The 15,662-nt window shown below is 34.4% G+C and overlaps 1 protein-coding gene across 6 annotated transcripts in view; it reads right to left on the reverse strand.

Annotated features, from left to right (window-relative positions):
- CDH12 (cadherin 12) overlaps window positions 1-15,662 on the reverse strand; it is a 1,018,075-nt gene that overhangs the window by 949,159 nt on the left and 53,254 nt on the right. For 2 of the 6 annotated variants that reach the window (XM_084781271.1, XM_084781270.1), the window contains one exon: window positions 9,713-9,771. The exons of the other annotated variants lie outside the window; for them this stretch is intronic. The gene's annotated coding sequence lies outside the window, so the exon portion shown is untranslated. The remainder of the gene's footprint in view (window positions 1-9,712; window positions 9,772-15,662) is intronic. 6 annotated transcript variants of the gene reach the window in all.

The following is a 15,662-nucleotide window of genomic DNA, read 5'->3' on the forward strand; positions in this document are numbered from 1 at the left end:
AAATATTGAGGACTTGCTTACACTTTTTTGGCTACATAAATGTTCTAAGTTGATAATGGCAATATGTGATGGAGATTGATTTACATGCAGAAATTTAGATGCACCAATATAGGAAATATGTCTTCTTCAAGGCTGTCAAACACAAATAGCCAAAACCACTAAGAAATTAACATTTATATAATTCCAGATTGTGTCATTGTTCACCTTGCTTATATATATATATATATATATATATATATATATATATATATATATATATGTGTGTGTGTGTGTGTGTGTGTGTGTGTGTGTGTGTGTGTGTGTTTGTGTGTGTGTGTAGGATAAAGTAATACAAGTTAATTGTTAGTTGATCAATTCATGGTCAATTCAATTACTAGTTTATTTTTATCACAAGAATATACATCCTATTTTTAACAGATAGATATGATTCCATAGATAGCTGAGTTAAAAAAGTTAGATAAGATTTTCAAAAACCTCAGAGACCTATAGAATATGGCATGTGAAGATGTTTTTATTATTTTAAAGATTTTTTTTTACTGCAAGACAAGATGACCCCTAACAACACACAGCAGCCTGCCTCAAAGAAGATGATGAGCATTAAAGAACATCGTTATGCAGATGGCTTCAAATGTGGCATATCAGCCACTGAGCAAATTTTCCTCATTTCATCCACAGACAGAATTCTGTATAAAAATGGGCAAGCTTGGATGTGGGCAGAGTTTATGGTCAACTCTGCCAAGACAAAATAAGCAAGTCCTCAATAGTTCCTGCCTCCCAAATATGTCTGTCAGATGTATTGGGACAGAAGGTTGAAGATGATGCTTCAGTGTTATAGTTTTGGGTGACTGTGGAGACAGCAAACTGTCTGTCATTTTTGTTTTCATTTTAGAAGCTGCTAACATGCACTTTTGGTTTGCTTAGGTAATTAATTTTTATTCATTCTCAAGTCTCTGATGCAGTTGGAAAACACATAGTTTAGGTTTAAAATTAAGCCTAGATGTTTAGGGATTAAGATGTTGTTAGGTCCAGATAAATATATTAAGTTGATAGGGATAATAGATATTGATGTACATTCAGAATTTTAGACTCACCAAGATAGGGAATATGTTTTCTTCAAGGTTGCCAAATTCAAATAGTCAAAATATTATGAATGTGACATTTTTATAATACCCAATTGTTTTGTGGTTCTTCTTGCTGTATATAGTTTATAGTATTTATATGTAATAATATAAATGTATATGTAAAAAGGAAATATACTGATAAAATTTTTTTAAAACCCTCAAGTGACAACACATGCTGGCAAAGATGAGGACTTGCTTACACTGTCTTGGCTACATAAGTGTTCAGAGTTGATAATGACAATATGTGATGGAGATTGATTTACATTCAGAAATTTAGATGCACCAAGATAGGAAAGATGCCTTCTTCAAGGCTGTCAAATACAAATAGCCAAAACCACTAAGAATTTAACATTTATATAATTCCAGATTGTTTCATGGTCCTCTTTGCTATAGGCAATCTATTGTATATATGTATTTATATACTCCTCCATTGCTAATAGGAGTGCAAACTTGTACAACCACTTTGGACACCAATCTAGCCTTTTCTCAGTAAGTTGGGAATAGTGCTACCCTAAGACCCAGCTATACCACTCCTGTGTGGTATATACCCAGAAGATACTCCACCATACAATAAGTACATTTGCTCAACTATTTTCTTTTCCTTTTTTTTAGTTGGCAAAGTAAGGTTTATTGAGCCCAGAATGTGAGATTATAGACTCCGTATTTGTGTGTAAAGTCAAGACAAAGACACAATGTCATGCTATCCATAGTCAAGAGAAAACAAACAAATGAAACGCATACATGCTTTGGCTGTCCAGCTCACAGTCTCCAAAGTTATACAGTTCACAGCTCAGCTAATGAAAAGATAGCACTCACAATAAATGTGCATCTTCTTTCCTCAATTAACAGAGCTAGAAAAATTCTCCCAGAGGCTCACTTGATATAGATAGTTCCTCAAAGACTGTGTGTTGTTCAACTACTTTGATAGCAGGTTTATTTGTAATAACCAAAATATAGAAACAACCTAGATGTCCCTCAACTGAAAATTGGAAAAGGAAAAAGTGGTACATTTACACAATGGAATAATACTCAGCTATTACAAACAAGGAAAATTTGAAATTTGCAGGCAAATGGATAGACCTAAATAAGATCTTCCTGAGAGAGGTAACCCAGACCCAGAAAGACACTCATGGTATATACTCACTTATAAGTGGATATTAGCCAAATAATAAGGATAACCAGAAACAAATACACAGACCTAAAGAAACTAAATAACAAGGAGGACCCTAGGAAGAATACTTTATTCTCATTCAAAATAAAAAGAACAGACTCTAGAAGTAGTTGAAAAGAAGAAACAGGAAGTAAGCCTACCAAAGAGGTCTTCTGAAAGGCTCTCCACAGCAGGAGATCCAAGCAGAAGCTGAGACACCCAGCCAAACTCCAGGGTTAAGCACAAGGAGTCTTATGGAAGTGTTTGGAAATAGAAGCATATGGAGGACGTCAGGAGCTCCACAAGGATACCAATGGAGTCAACAAACCCGAGCAGAGGAGACACATGATGAACCAACCAAAGACCATGTAGTGAGGGACTAAAGCCTCTGCTCAGATATAGTAGATAGGCAGCACAGTCTCCAATGGATTCCTTAATATAGAGAATAGGGACTACTTCTGACATGGATTACGGTGCCCACACAAGTTATTCACTTCACCCTGGCAGGGCAGACTTGCCAGGATACAAATGAATAGGACATAAGCACTCCAGATGGGAATTGATATGCTGAGGTTAGATGTTAGGGGAGGACGGCTCCCCTTTCTGAGGACTATAGAAGAGAGGGAGAGGGTATGAGGGAGAGATGGTTGTACTGTGAGGCAAGGAAGGAGGGGGCTACAATTGGGATGTAAAGTGAACAAATTAAAAATAAAAGTATTAAATATAAACAAAAAAGACACCTGTAGAATGATAGAAAACATTTACATGATACTCAATGAAAAATAAATTAATAATCATAACTTATAAGACATGCAAAAAATCAGAAGCAAATAAAATTAACAACTCAATTTGAAAGTGAAGAACAGACCTCTATACATATTATTCAGAGGAGAGCATTGAAGAATTTAATACTGTTGTGAAATCCTGATCAATAACAATATTACTGACCATTAGGTAAATCAAACCCAATGATGATTAATATCTTTTATCTCAAATTACTCCATACAATTACAAAAATCTTATAAACTCTGAAGCATTATTATTCATTTTCCTTGACATATAGTCTCATAAGACAATCAGCTTTCACAGCTATTACTTAATTTTCACTTTCATTTTTCTCTCCGTATTTCAGAAGTGCTATTATTGGGTGATTGGGGTTATTCAAGCTTGATCCTAAACCCAAAACAGAATTTTAAGTTTCTTAATATAGTAAGATACTCTCTTATTTGTATTTATATAATTACTTCTCTTTAACTTTCTCCACTGTACATATTTCTCATCTATGATAATGCTTCTTTAATTTAACTGTGACTCTGCTTGTGAAGTAACACTGAATTGATCATCAGTAATTCTTATTCACTCTTCCTTCCTAAACATTCCCCAAAGTCCAACTAAAATTAATTTAAAGGTAGTACCATCAATATTTAGGTGTTAAAAAGTAACCATTTATATGCCAGTCTGTATTACTTTATGCCATATTTTACATTTCTGGATCCAAAACATTCCTGACCCTAGTAGCTGACATTATTGCATTTATCTCCAATTTGAATAAATCAACCAAATAAATAGCTTTTCAGGCTTAGAAGGAATATCATACACTCGTACCTATTTTAATATCTAGAATATATTTTCCATTTTGAGGTACCACATTCTTACAAAGGTGAAATTTACCCTACTGCTCTAAAGTCATGTTTTAAATTATTTCAGGTAAGTTTAAATTACAAATTTAATGAGTAATAATGGAATATCCAGTTTGTGAAACAATGACCTATTTGAAATATTGATAGCCACAATTGACAATATTCATATTTAAATTTTTCTATCATGAGTGTAACACTTTGTGTCAAAGACTAAACTCTCTGAACACACACATGTGCTCACATAAGCAACCTGCTCTGCTGCTTATGTCTCTCCTCTATATTCCCCAGCTCCAATAGTCCTGATAATAATGACTTTTACATACTTGTAATATTACCTCTGTATTAAATTCTTGTTCTTTGAAATTACCTTTGTCTATTACTTTGGTTTATATGTAGAAATTGTTTCCTAACATCAGATTAAAATAGTTTTAGAGAAAAATAGACTGAAATAAGAATAATGAGATTCTTCTTACCTCAGAATTTTGGCATCTTATAATGAGATTATAGAACAGTGGTCTTTAATTCTTTCTTCCCGCTTCTACTGTTACCTTTTTTTCATTTTTTAAATTTGTTTCTTTTTTTAACATATACATCTTTATTATTACACATAAATAAAATAAACTACACACAGAAGGAAGAACCATGAGACAACCAGGAATTATATAAATATTAACGTTCATAGTGATTTGGCTACTTGTATTTGGCAAACTTGAAGTAAATATCTTTCATATCTTGTTGAGTCTAAAATTCTGAATGAAAATCAGTATCTAGCATATCTCATCTCTGTTAACTTACAACATCTATCTAGATCTATAAACATCTTAACCCCTAACCGACTAAGCTTAATTGCAATACTAAACTATCTGGTCTTCAACCCCATCAGAGAATTGAGAAGGGATAAAACTTAATTACCAAAGTGAACCAAAAGTGCAGGTTACCAGCTTCCAAAATGAAAAAAATGACAAGACAGTTTAGTGCCTGAACAGTTACCCAAAACTATCTATAACTTTGGAGCATCATCTTCAGCCTTCTAGCCCAATATACCTGACAGAAATATTTGTGAGACAGGAATTATTAAGGACTTGCTTATCCTTTCTTAGCAGAGTTTGGCATCCACTCTTCCTGCACCCAATCTTGCACATTTTTAGGGAGAATTCGGTCTATGGATTAAATGAGGCCATTTTGCCCAGTGGCTGTTTCGCCACATTTGATGCCAACTCCATAAGAATCTTCTTTGATGCCTCTTCTTTGAGGTAGGTTGGTTGTTGGCTGGAGTCAACTTGTTTTGTTGTCTAAGAATCTTCAGAATAATAAAAATATCTTTAAAAGCCAAAATCTGTAGCTCTCTGAGGCTTTTGAAGACCTTATTTAACTATTTTACCTTATATATCTATAGAATCATATCTATCTGTGAGACCTGGGATATATATTCTCGTGATAAAAATTTGACTAGTATTTGAAATGACTGTGATTTGCTCAAATAACAGTTAGCTTGTATTACCCAATTATCCTAAATAGCCTGCAGCACCACATTCAAGGTATTGGAAGTAAATCTTGTATTACAATTGTTTCACCTCGTATTAGAGTAGAAAAACATTTAATGTGTATGAAGAATAATCTTAGATTTGAATTATACACCAATGTATCAAAGTCCACTTATTTTATGCCAATATACAAAATTCTATACCAATGGATTAAAAATAATCCTATGTCTGAGAAACAAGGCCCTCAGTTAAGGAAGATATTCAATAATCTACCTTTCCCCCATAATCCCTTTATATTTCTATATCCCCCTTTCTTTCTTTTCAGCTCCTATCCCTTTACCAACAACAACAACAACAACAAAAAGGTAAAGGAAAAGAGAGATGTCCCTGAGTCTAAACTAGTTTTCCCTCTGTATTAGGCCAATAATAATTTATAACCAACTCCCATTGAAAATAAGCATCTGTAGCCCAAGAGAACAAACAGAAACCTACTCAACCCCCATTAGAGAAAATAGGAATGTCATTCTCGTAAACTTTTTTCAGGCTGACTTAGGGCAAATAATACCTTTGAAAGGGCCCAAATAAAGTTAGGAAAAAATGGTTAAGCCAGGAGTAGCATTTGTTGTCCATTTTATAGATGTTGAGAACTTCTAGGCTTAATAGGAGCCTTGTGTGGGAGTCTTATATGCTTATATCAGAGCACAGAGGTAGTGCTTCCTAGAAACCTACAAGTAGAACATTATGATAGGCAAATTTGGGCCCATGGGTCCCGCTCAAACTAAGGCACCAGCCAAGGACAATACAGGCGGTAAACTTTAAACCCCTACCCAGATCTAGCCAATGGACAGAACACTCTCCACAGTAGAGTGGAGAGTGGGGATATGACTTTCTCATGTACTCTGGTGCCTCACATTTGACTACGACCCCTGGAGGGGGAGACCTGGTGGCACTCAGAGGAAGGACAGCAGGTTACCAAGAAGAGACTTGATACCCTATGAGCATATATAGGGGGAGGTAATCCCCCTCAGGAACAGTCATAGGGGAGGGGAGTAAGGGGAAAATGGGAGGGAGGGAAGAATGGGAAGTTACAAAGGATGGGATAACCATTGAAATGTAACATGAATAAATTAATTTTAAAAATTAAAAAAACTTAAAAGTTAAAAAATAAAATAAATAAAATAAAAATATTTATTATGTATAAAGTGCCTTCCTATACACTTGCACATCAGAAGAGGACAACAAATCTCATAGATGGTTGTGAGCCACCATGTGATTTTTGGGAATTGAACTCAGGGCCTTTGAAGGGCAGCCAGTGCTTTTAACCCCTGAGCCATCTCTCCAGCCTGCAGAGATAGTGTTCCTTTATGCTTCACATTCCTATAGCTTTAAGACTGTGCAGCATAATACTATTAGGGTAAAATTCCCATTACTTGTCCTACTAAAAATACATACATTAAAATAAGTATATTTGTGTTGAGTAATGTTCTTTATTAATCAAGAAAGCATGCTTTTTTAATTAATTTATTTATTTATTTTATTTATTTATTCTGTTTTCAGTAAAAGAAGAGATGTGACAAGATAGAAACAGTAACTAGACTATTTTGAATCCAGTAATGAATAAACGTATCATGAAGCAATTTGGACTGGTAAATTTGTGGTGTTTTGTTTTGGTAAGAAGTGGGCACATTTCTTTTAAGTGGCATCAGTGGAATATTCAGATTATAAAATTAAGTAATAGAACTTTAGGTAAAAGGTTTAAATACAAACAACCAATGGACCAGGATTATTCCTGGGGAATATTTAGGCAAATCCACATTCATGTCCCTGCTGCTTATCATATAATACAAGTTTATATACATCTAAATAATAACTCCAGAAGTTACTATCATTACCTTTTCTACCTTTTTAACTATTCACCTTTTACTTTTCAATGGAATTAAATAATTTACTCAGAACCTGTACAAAGTACACTGTGTTGGCCACATTTTCTGTATAGACAATGCTAGTACATATTTGTCCCATATTTGTTAATGAAAAAAAATTTAACTGCCCATGTTTGTGACTATAGTGGATAAAATATACTGATAGTAAAGTCGAATGATTAAATTTGTGTTTTATTAAGACATTATAAGACAAGATAGATGTCTCTCATTCTTAATACCCATATTGGGGTTACCTGGAGTTCAGGGATATCAGGTTATTTTGATGGACACTAAGGTACTTGCACTCATTTGTGCACATAACAGACAGAATTAAAATATAATACTTCAGAAGATTATGTACAAAAGCATCCAAATGTCTATAATTAGTACTGGTCATTGTCTGATATTACCTACTGAAGAAGGAAAGTGATTATAACACCATGTTCATTTATAAGGCAGTAGACAAACACTGCACTGACTAATCTTAAAGATGATTTGGTTAATGGGTTAGGTAGAAATGAATCAGATTCATGTCACCAAAAAGAGAAAGAAAAATGAAACAATGTGAAAACAGAAGACAGGAGAAGTTGGGAAGAGGAAGGGTATCAGGCGAGAAAAGAGCATAAGAGGAGTAAATATGATGAAAATACTTCATACACATGAGTGAAAACCACATAATGAAAACCATTATTTCTAATTAATACAGGCGAATAAAAAAGTAAGTTAATGAACGCCAGAGCAATCAACACCTAGAATTGCTTGAAATAGCTGTACAAATCTAACCTTTCCTATCAAGACATAAATAGATTTCTGCAATGTTTGCAATAAATAATAATCAGAACTGACACATGGGTTGTGCTGGCATAGTCAGACTTCATCTGAATGTAAAATATGCTGTTTTAAAATTAGCAGTATGTATGAAAATGCATACATTTTTTTTCCCAGAAAAACATTGCAGCCTGGGATTATCAGTAGAACCTATTGTGAAGTTGAGATTTGGCTGAAATCCTACAACCTGAGCCTTAAATCTCCATCTTCTTTAATGGTGTCTAAAACTTCAATAGGGTGGAGGAGCTGCTGCAGATTAAACTGTAATCAAATCTTTTCCTTCGCTGTTTTAAGCATGTTTTCCTGGGTAAAGTTAAGCAACACTTGGTGGTGTATATCGTACAGACAGTGAAGGGGATGCACTTCAGATCCCACTCCAGGTCCCTTAAGCTCCCTCTCCTGTGCTTGTGGTGGCGATGTTGGAGAATATTTGAAGTTTATGTCTACGTATCTCTATTCTCAGAATAAGGTATTTGCTTAATTTTATTTGTAAGTTAGTGCTATGGACTTGATTGCCACTGAGCCCTGAGCATGTAAGAAGATATAACCAAAAAGTCTACATACTGTAATACACACACACACACACACACACACACACACACACACACACACACACACACACACACACTTCCAATAACTACAAAAGTAACTATAGCCTTTTCTTTCTTATTTTATTGTCTTCTACTCTATCCCTGTCCACTGTGTAATAAAATATTCTATCCTAATTAATTCAATTAATTTCACTCCACTTCACTACACTTAAATTAAAATACATTTGTACTGAACTATGAAATTATGTGAGTTCACTGATTAGACAGTTCCTGAGGAATACCAAGATATCATTCTAACTGCATTATCTTGTATGTAGCAGTATAACCAGTATTTGAATACAATTTCATACTGTTATTTGAGTAATATCCTAGTCATAAAACCACACATGGTAGGTTCATCTGTTTTCTCACGATTTCCCTAGGCTCAAACTATGGCACCAGCCAAGGACAATACAGGCGGTAAACTTCATCCCCTACCCAGACTAGCCAATGGACAGGACATTCTCCACAGTTGAGTGGAGAGAGGGATATGACTTTCTCACGTACTCTGGTGCCTCATATTTGACCATGTCCCCTGGAGGGGAAGACCTGGTGGCACTCAGAGGAAGGACAGCAGGTTACCAAGAAGAAACTTGATACCCTATGAGCATATACAGGGGGAGGAAATCCCCCTCAGGAACAGTCATAGGGGAGGGGAATAAGAGGAAAATGGGAGGGAGGGAAGAATGGGAGGATACAAGGGATGGGATAACCTTTGAGATATAACAAGAATAAATTAATAAAATAAAAAACCACACATGCTAATAATATGCTAGCTTTCTTTTGCAATCTAACAAATTAAAATTTTATTTCTTCTTTATGGGCATACTTCTTTCTCCATTTCACTCGTTAGGTTTAATCATGGTGTCACTTGCGACTATAGACACTTCAAGTTTCATTTGATTATCTTTTTTTTTTTTTTACCACTTAATCAGCAGCACAATAACTTGAGATTATTCACCCTCTATGGTGCTTACCGGGACCGTATGTCCTGTGATTTCATGTCCACAGACCAGGTTCACACCATGACTGCTGGCTTTTCTCAGCAGGAAGCAAGACAGAAAGACAGAGCCAAAATCATTTTTTGTAAGCAAAAAATTGGACGATATCCTGAAGGAATATGCTAAAGTACATTCATAGAAAATGAGTAACATCCTTCCTTGTTAAGGGATGATGTATGAGGAAATAAGCAAAGGTGTGCTCTGGTTATTGGAACCCAACTCATAATCATCCACACACAAAAAAATAACACGATACTTCAAAAGTATATGATCAGTTATTCAGAGTATCCTAAATTATCTAGTTTTCCAATTTCTGAAGAGATGATTTGAATGATCACTCAAGTTAGCTTTTATTTTTTTTACTAGGTTTTAAGTATCACTGGTGATTGTTAGCACTTTGTTTCTGAGTGCAATTTTTAGTATTTCAAGCTGGCCTTACACTGATTTTCAGTTGCTTGCTAACACTGAACTCTTAATCTTCTCCTTTTACTTCCCAGGTGCTGGATTGTACATGTTTGTGCCCCAATGCTCAGGATTAGTTTCCACCTCCTCTGTGCTCTTGGAAGTGGTAGGAGGGATGAGGATAAGTAAGAAGAATATATGACGAGAAGGAAAAGTGAAGATGAACATCCACATGGGTAATTAAATGCAATGAATTTTCATTTACGTTGTCATACTTCCAGACTTTGTTACATGTATATACTCCACAAATAGAAAGTAGATATAATATACGCATAATTATAGTTTACAAGTTTTATGTAAGTTGTTCATATAAAAATGGTATGTATACTTGATATTAATTTGAAAAACATAGTAAATTTATGACAAGTTATTTTTGTTAAGTTTTTAAAGAATTTAACTTTTATTTTCCTGGTATAAGCAGGATCCTGAAGATGGATGGGTATACATCACCTGTATTAGCATCATCACAAGCTATTCAATTTTCTTTTCTTTCTGGTTTTGGGGTGCTGATGAAAGTTCTCACTATGTAGACAAGCATGGCTTATTTTTGTTACTATTATAAATTATAATTTATTTACATAATCCCCTCACTTTTATTTTCCTTTTCCTACTCTCCATCCTCCCCTCTTCACCCTATTCCCATCCCCTAGACCTCGGGCAGAAGGAAACCTCCTCCTCTACCATAGGATCTATCAGGTCTCATCTGGACATCCTGCATCCCCTGCATCCCCTGCATCCCCTTCCTCTGTGTTCCCTCAAGGCCTTTCCGTGTGACCAAGGTTAACATAAAATTCAGCCTCTGCCTGCCTTAGTAACCAGATTTTCAGGATTACTGATGCTCTCCCAGAAGCTTAGGTATATCATTTACTAAATTAAAAATTATGAAAATGTAAAAGAAGCATACGAAAGACATAAAGATTTTGCCTGCCATTGATATGTCTGTAAGTGCAACATATTGTTTAAAAAATCAATGACACTTTATTTGGAAAATGGTCAGAAATTAGACTATACTTCATAATTTTAGACTCTGGGATTAAGTGTGGAGTAAAAGTAAGACAAAATACAATGTAAACATTACAAAATAAAATATCTTAAGGAAAATGCAAGAAATAAATAAAAAAAGGAAATTAGCCTAAATATTATGGAACTTTCCATTTTATTTGCTATTACATGTAAAGAGACAGGACAGACTTTTTATTGGTGACATAACACTAATAAACAGTTAAGCACAGAGGAGCACTATGCTGAAACTTTAGTGTCAAAGTAATAAAGAATTAAACATTTTAAATATATCATATACTGCAACATATAGCACATGAATGCACAGTGCATTAACAAAAGTTAATCATATCCAGGGGTTTAAAATGTAGGAGTTATGTTAATAAAACTTATTATCAGCATATGAATGCTAGGCCAAATTTTTATTCTTAGTTAAAAGAGATAAATTTACAGTTATTTCACTAAACTCTGCAGGGTTCTGGAACGAGAAAACTTACTGAATTTAATATATTTCCCATAAAAGTGTCTCAGAAGTATTCATTTCATGCTTGACACAACTTTTCATTGTCATTGTGATTTTATATCTCTGATTTACAGCAGGCTAGTTTTGTTGGATAATAAACTTTCAAATTGCTGAGATTTTAATATAGAAATATTTCTGTTTTAAATATAGCAAATTTTGCTTTTTCAACATAAAATTTTGAATCCAGATGTGAATTCATTTTCCCCCTAACAATGCAGATTTAATAGTATACTTATTTGGAAGAATAAAATAGAAAATACAAACTACCTATTAGTCTTCTTTTAATTAATTTTTTTGTGGGGTGAGGCATGTCTCCTTTATGTCAAGTGGAAATCCTCAGACAGCAAAAACAATTTAAAAATCGAGGTTCTTACACTTTCTTGTTAAAGTGAGAAACAAAAATAAAGTGCTGGTTGGGGGAAACAGCTGTTCCTAAATTTTAACATGCACAGCATACAGAGGGAACAGCATTATTAAGTCAAGTTTGGTTCTCGAAAAAGAAAAGTATATTTTTTTAATGTGGCTGATGATGTAATTGTTATACAACCATTTTATTGCAAGGAATAAATAAAACATGGGGCGTGACATTTAGGAGATGATAGACTTTTTTTTAGAAAAAAAAACAGGGATGAAATATAAAAGATAAATGAATAACTATCAGTAAAACCTGCTCAAGGAATTTGAGTGGTGCTATTTAAAATAAAGAATAATAGTCAGTGTGGGATTAAAGATTAATTACATGTTTTAATAGCAGAAGGCAAAGCTGATATCAACCAAGAGCTTAAAAAAAAATAAGAGCTTTCTAATTCTCCTCATGCATTGTATTTGCCAGCCTATAAATAGATGAACCTGAAGACTTCTAGTTATAAAAATTCAGCCCTTACAATTACAATGATAACCAGGCAACATGAACAAAGTGACTTCCATCCTGCCTGGACCTTTCAACACTGAAAAACACTCTGGATAATAAACTTATTACCTTGGCATATAAATACATATAAATACATAACTGGGAATTTCTTTTACATATGTTCTTTTACATATGTTCTAATATATAAACTATTACTGGCTTTAAAAAAAATCCACATCATAGCAAGCAAGTCATTCTTCAGCTTTCAATTGAGAGCAGTTCAGCAGCCATCTTGGACTATGAGGTAGAAGACATATTGGTAACTAATTATTCTATATCCTGGATGGACTTTTATATCTCTCCTCATTGTGCCAGATTTGCTGTCTGAGACACCACCTAATCTTGGGACAGTTAACCACAAATAAAGCCACCCAAAGATGAAGCTTTCTATCAACATTTGCATAGTTGGGAGAAGAAGCACTGTAGTCTTAATTTCAGAATATCACCTATTTATCCCTTCAACTGTGACTTAATAAATTGTCAAAAATGAAAGGAAATGTACAGTTGTGTTTTATACCAGAGATTAGACTAATAACATTGTATGTGTCTTAGATTTGACAAAATAATCAAATATTTTAAGAAATGTATTGTGAGGAAATGTGCAGGAGTGCTTACTCATGATCAGTGCATCTGCCTCGGACTTCCTTTACCCTACCGTTACGTCTTACAACATTAGATTTTGGTGGTAGATTAAATTTGTTCCTTCTCAAGTTTCTGATGGGGTTGAAGACCACATAGTTTACTTTTGAAATTAAGCTTAGTTGTTTAGGGGTTAAGATGTTTTTAGTCTAGATAGATGTTTTAAGTTGATAATGACAAGATATGATAATATTGATTTATATTCAGAATTTTTGATGCACCAAGATAAGAAAGATGCTTTCTTCAAGGTCATCAAATACAAATGACCAAAACACTATGAATGTAACATTTATATAATTCCAGATTGTTTCATTGCTCTTCTTGTTGTAGGCAGTTTATTGTATATATGTGCAATAATATAAATGTTTATGTAAGAATATTTAGTTAAAAATTATAAAATAAAGAAAGTTTGCAAAAGACAAATTTACCTAAATACATGTTGTCTAACTATTTAAATAGGTCAATTGATTGTACTAGCAATTTAGAAATTATACTCCCTTGTCAGGATTCAAGAACCATGGACACTGAATAAGAAGTTATTTAAAATATCGTGAAAACCCCAACGTATAACAACAGCAACAGCAAATACATTTATATCAACTGTGATGAATTAAATATAAAGGACTCCTGGGTGACACTAAACCTAATGAACTTCTCAGCCTTCATTATGTAGTTATGGAAGAGAGAGAGACACTGTCCTAGCCAATACAGCTTTAATAGTGGGATGGTGCTTATATGTCCAAATGACTCAAAGAAAAAAGAGTAACTTCCCTAGATGTACGTTAATCATGTGGCTGTGGCATTCTCCTTAAGCCTTGTTTTCCCTAATAGCAATTCCACCTCAGTCTTCTGCAAATGATACTGTTACAAGCAAGATGGGCAAATGATGCTGTGACAAGCAAGATGGGCTAATGGAAGAACAGATGGTCATAGATCATATGAAAATGAATTGTGAGTTTCTACTGGAGGAAAAAAAATGCTACATTCTGGTCTATGATTTCACAAATGTTAAACAGAACAATCTTAATGTGTAAGCACAAGGCGTGTACAGCCAACGAAGAGAGCTGCTAAACCAACCACAGTGCTGTCTGAGCAATCAGCTGGGATTGAAACTCTGGGACTCAGAAGGACTTTGTTGAACATATTTCACCGTACACGGTGTCATTATTTCACTCACATAAATATTTTTACAATCAAGACTAATTTTCTTCTCAATTAGTGGGTCAGATAATTGAGGTAATTTCTTTATTTTCAAATACGTTATCCGTATACATTTACATAAGAACAAATATCATGAGCCATTGTTTTTGTCTGGTTTTTCATTACTTAAAAATGTATATGTATATAAAATATATGTTGATCAAACAAATCCTTCACTATCTCCCTCCAACTCCTCTGGGGACATCCTGACCTTCTGCACAACACATCATGTCCCAATTTAATGTCCTTTTTCCTGTATAAACCTGTTGTCCAGTGATAGATACTTTGAGCTTGTCAACTTCATGGTAGACAGACTCCCCTAGAAAACACATCTCTGGATTTGTCTGTGAAAGTGTCTTACTTCACAGCTCCTGCAAATGTTTAGGCCGATATAAAGTGATTAAAAGGTAAATTTTAAAAAACAACATGGACCTGACTGTGTTTATTCCTTCTTTTCTATGAAACTATGACCGATTCTGCCTCTGTCATCCTACAGAGTTCACAGCTTCTTTAGCCTGCTATCATGGACTTTGGATCAGTGACACTAGGGGGACTTTCTTGGTTCCAGAACTCTATTGTGAGAACTGAAACATCCAGATTTGTGAACTGAACAACTTCCTGGTTTGCTGCCACTTCCACAAGTAGACCATTACTGGACAATTTAGCTCCTACTATACAAGCCACTCTATGAAATGTTTCTTTTTTTGGTACATCTTCACACTGACACACATAAGTGCTTTCCATTGGCTGTTTTCTTTTAGAGAACTCTTCCTAATGCTGGTACTGTTAACATTCAACAATTATTTTCAAATATTGAGATATTATTCATTGAATGTATTCTAGTTGTATTAAGGACATCACATTCTGGTAGCAAAATATTTTGGAACAGGAAGCTCCTATTCCTTCACCTTGGTTATTTTGCTCTCATTTATGAAGTTCAAGATTCCTACTTGATCTGCTGGTGTTGTGTTACACAGTTGATTTTTATTGATCTCTGTCAAGCAAACTTTCAACATCTTTTACACATGCTACTGAAAAAAGATACTACCATTGGTATGTTTGGGCTTTGGGGCTTGTTGACAAGACCTTACATCTATCACTACAAACTGCTTCCCCCCCTTTCCTCCTCTTTTTAATCCTCCTCTGCCTCTTCCTTCTCATCTTTCCTCCTTCTCCTGCTACTATTTTTCTAG

This window comes from Acomys minous (genome assembly GCF_964271855.1).
Source record: "Acomys minous genome assembly, chromosome: 5".
Lineage (NCBI taxonomy): Eukaryota > Metazoa > Chordata > Mammalia > Rodentia > Muridae > Acomys > Acomys minous.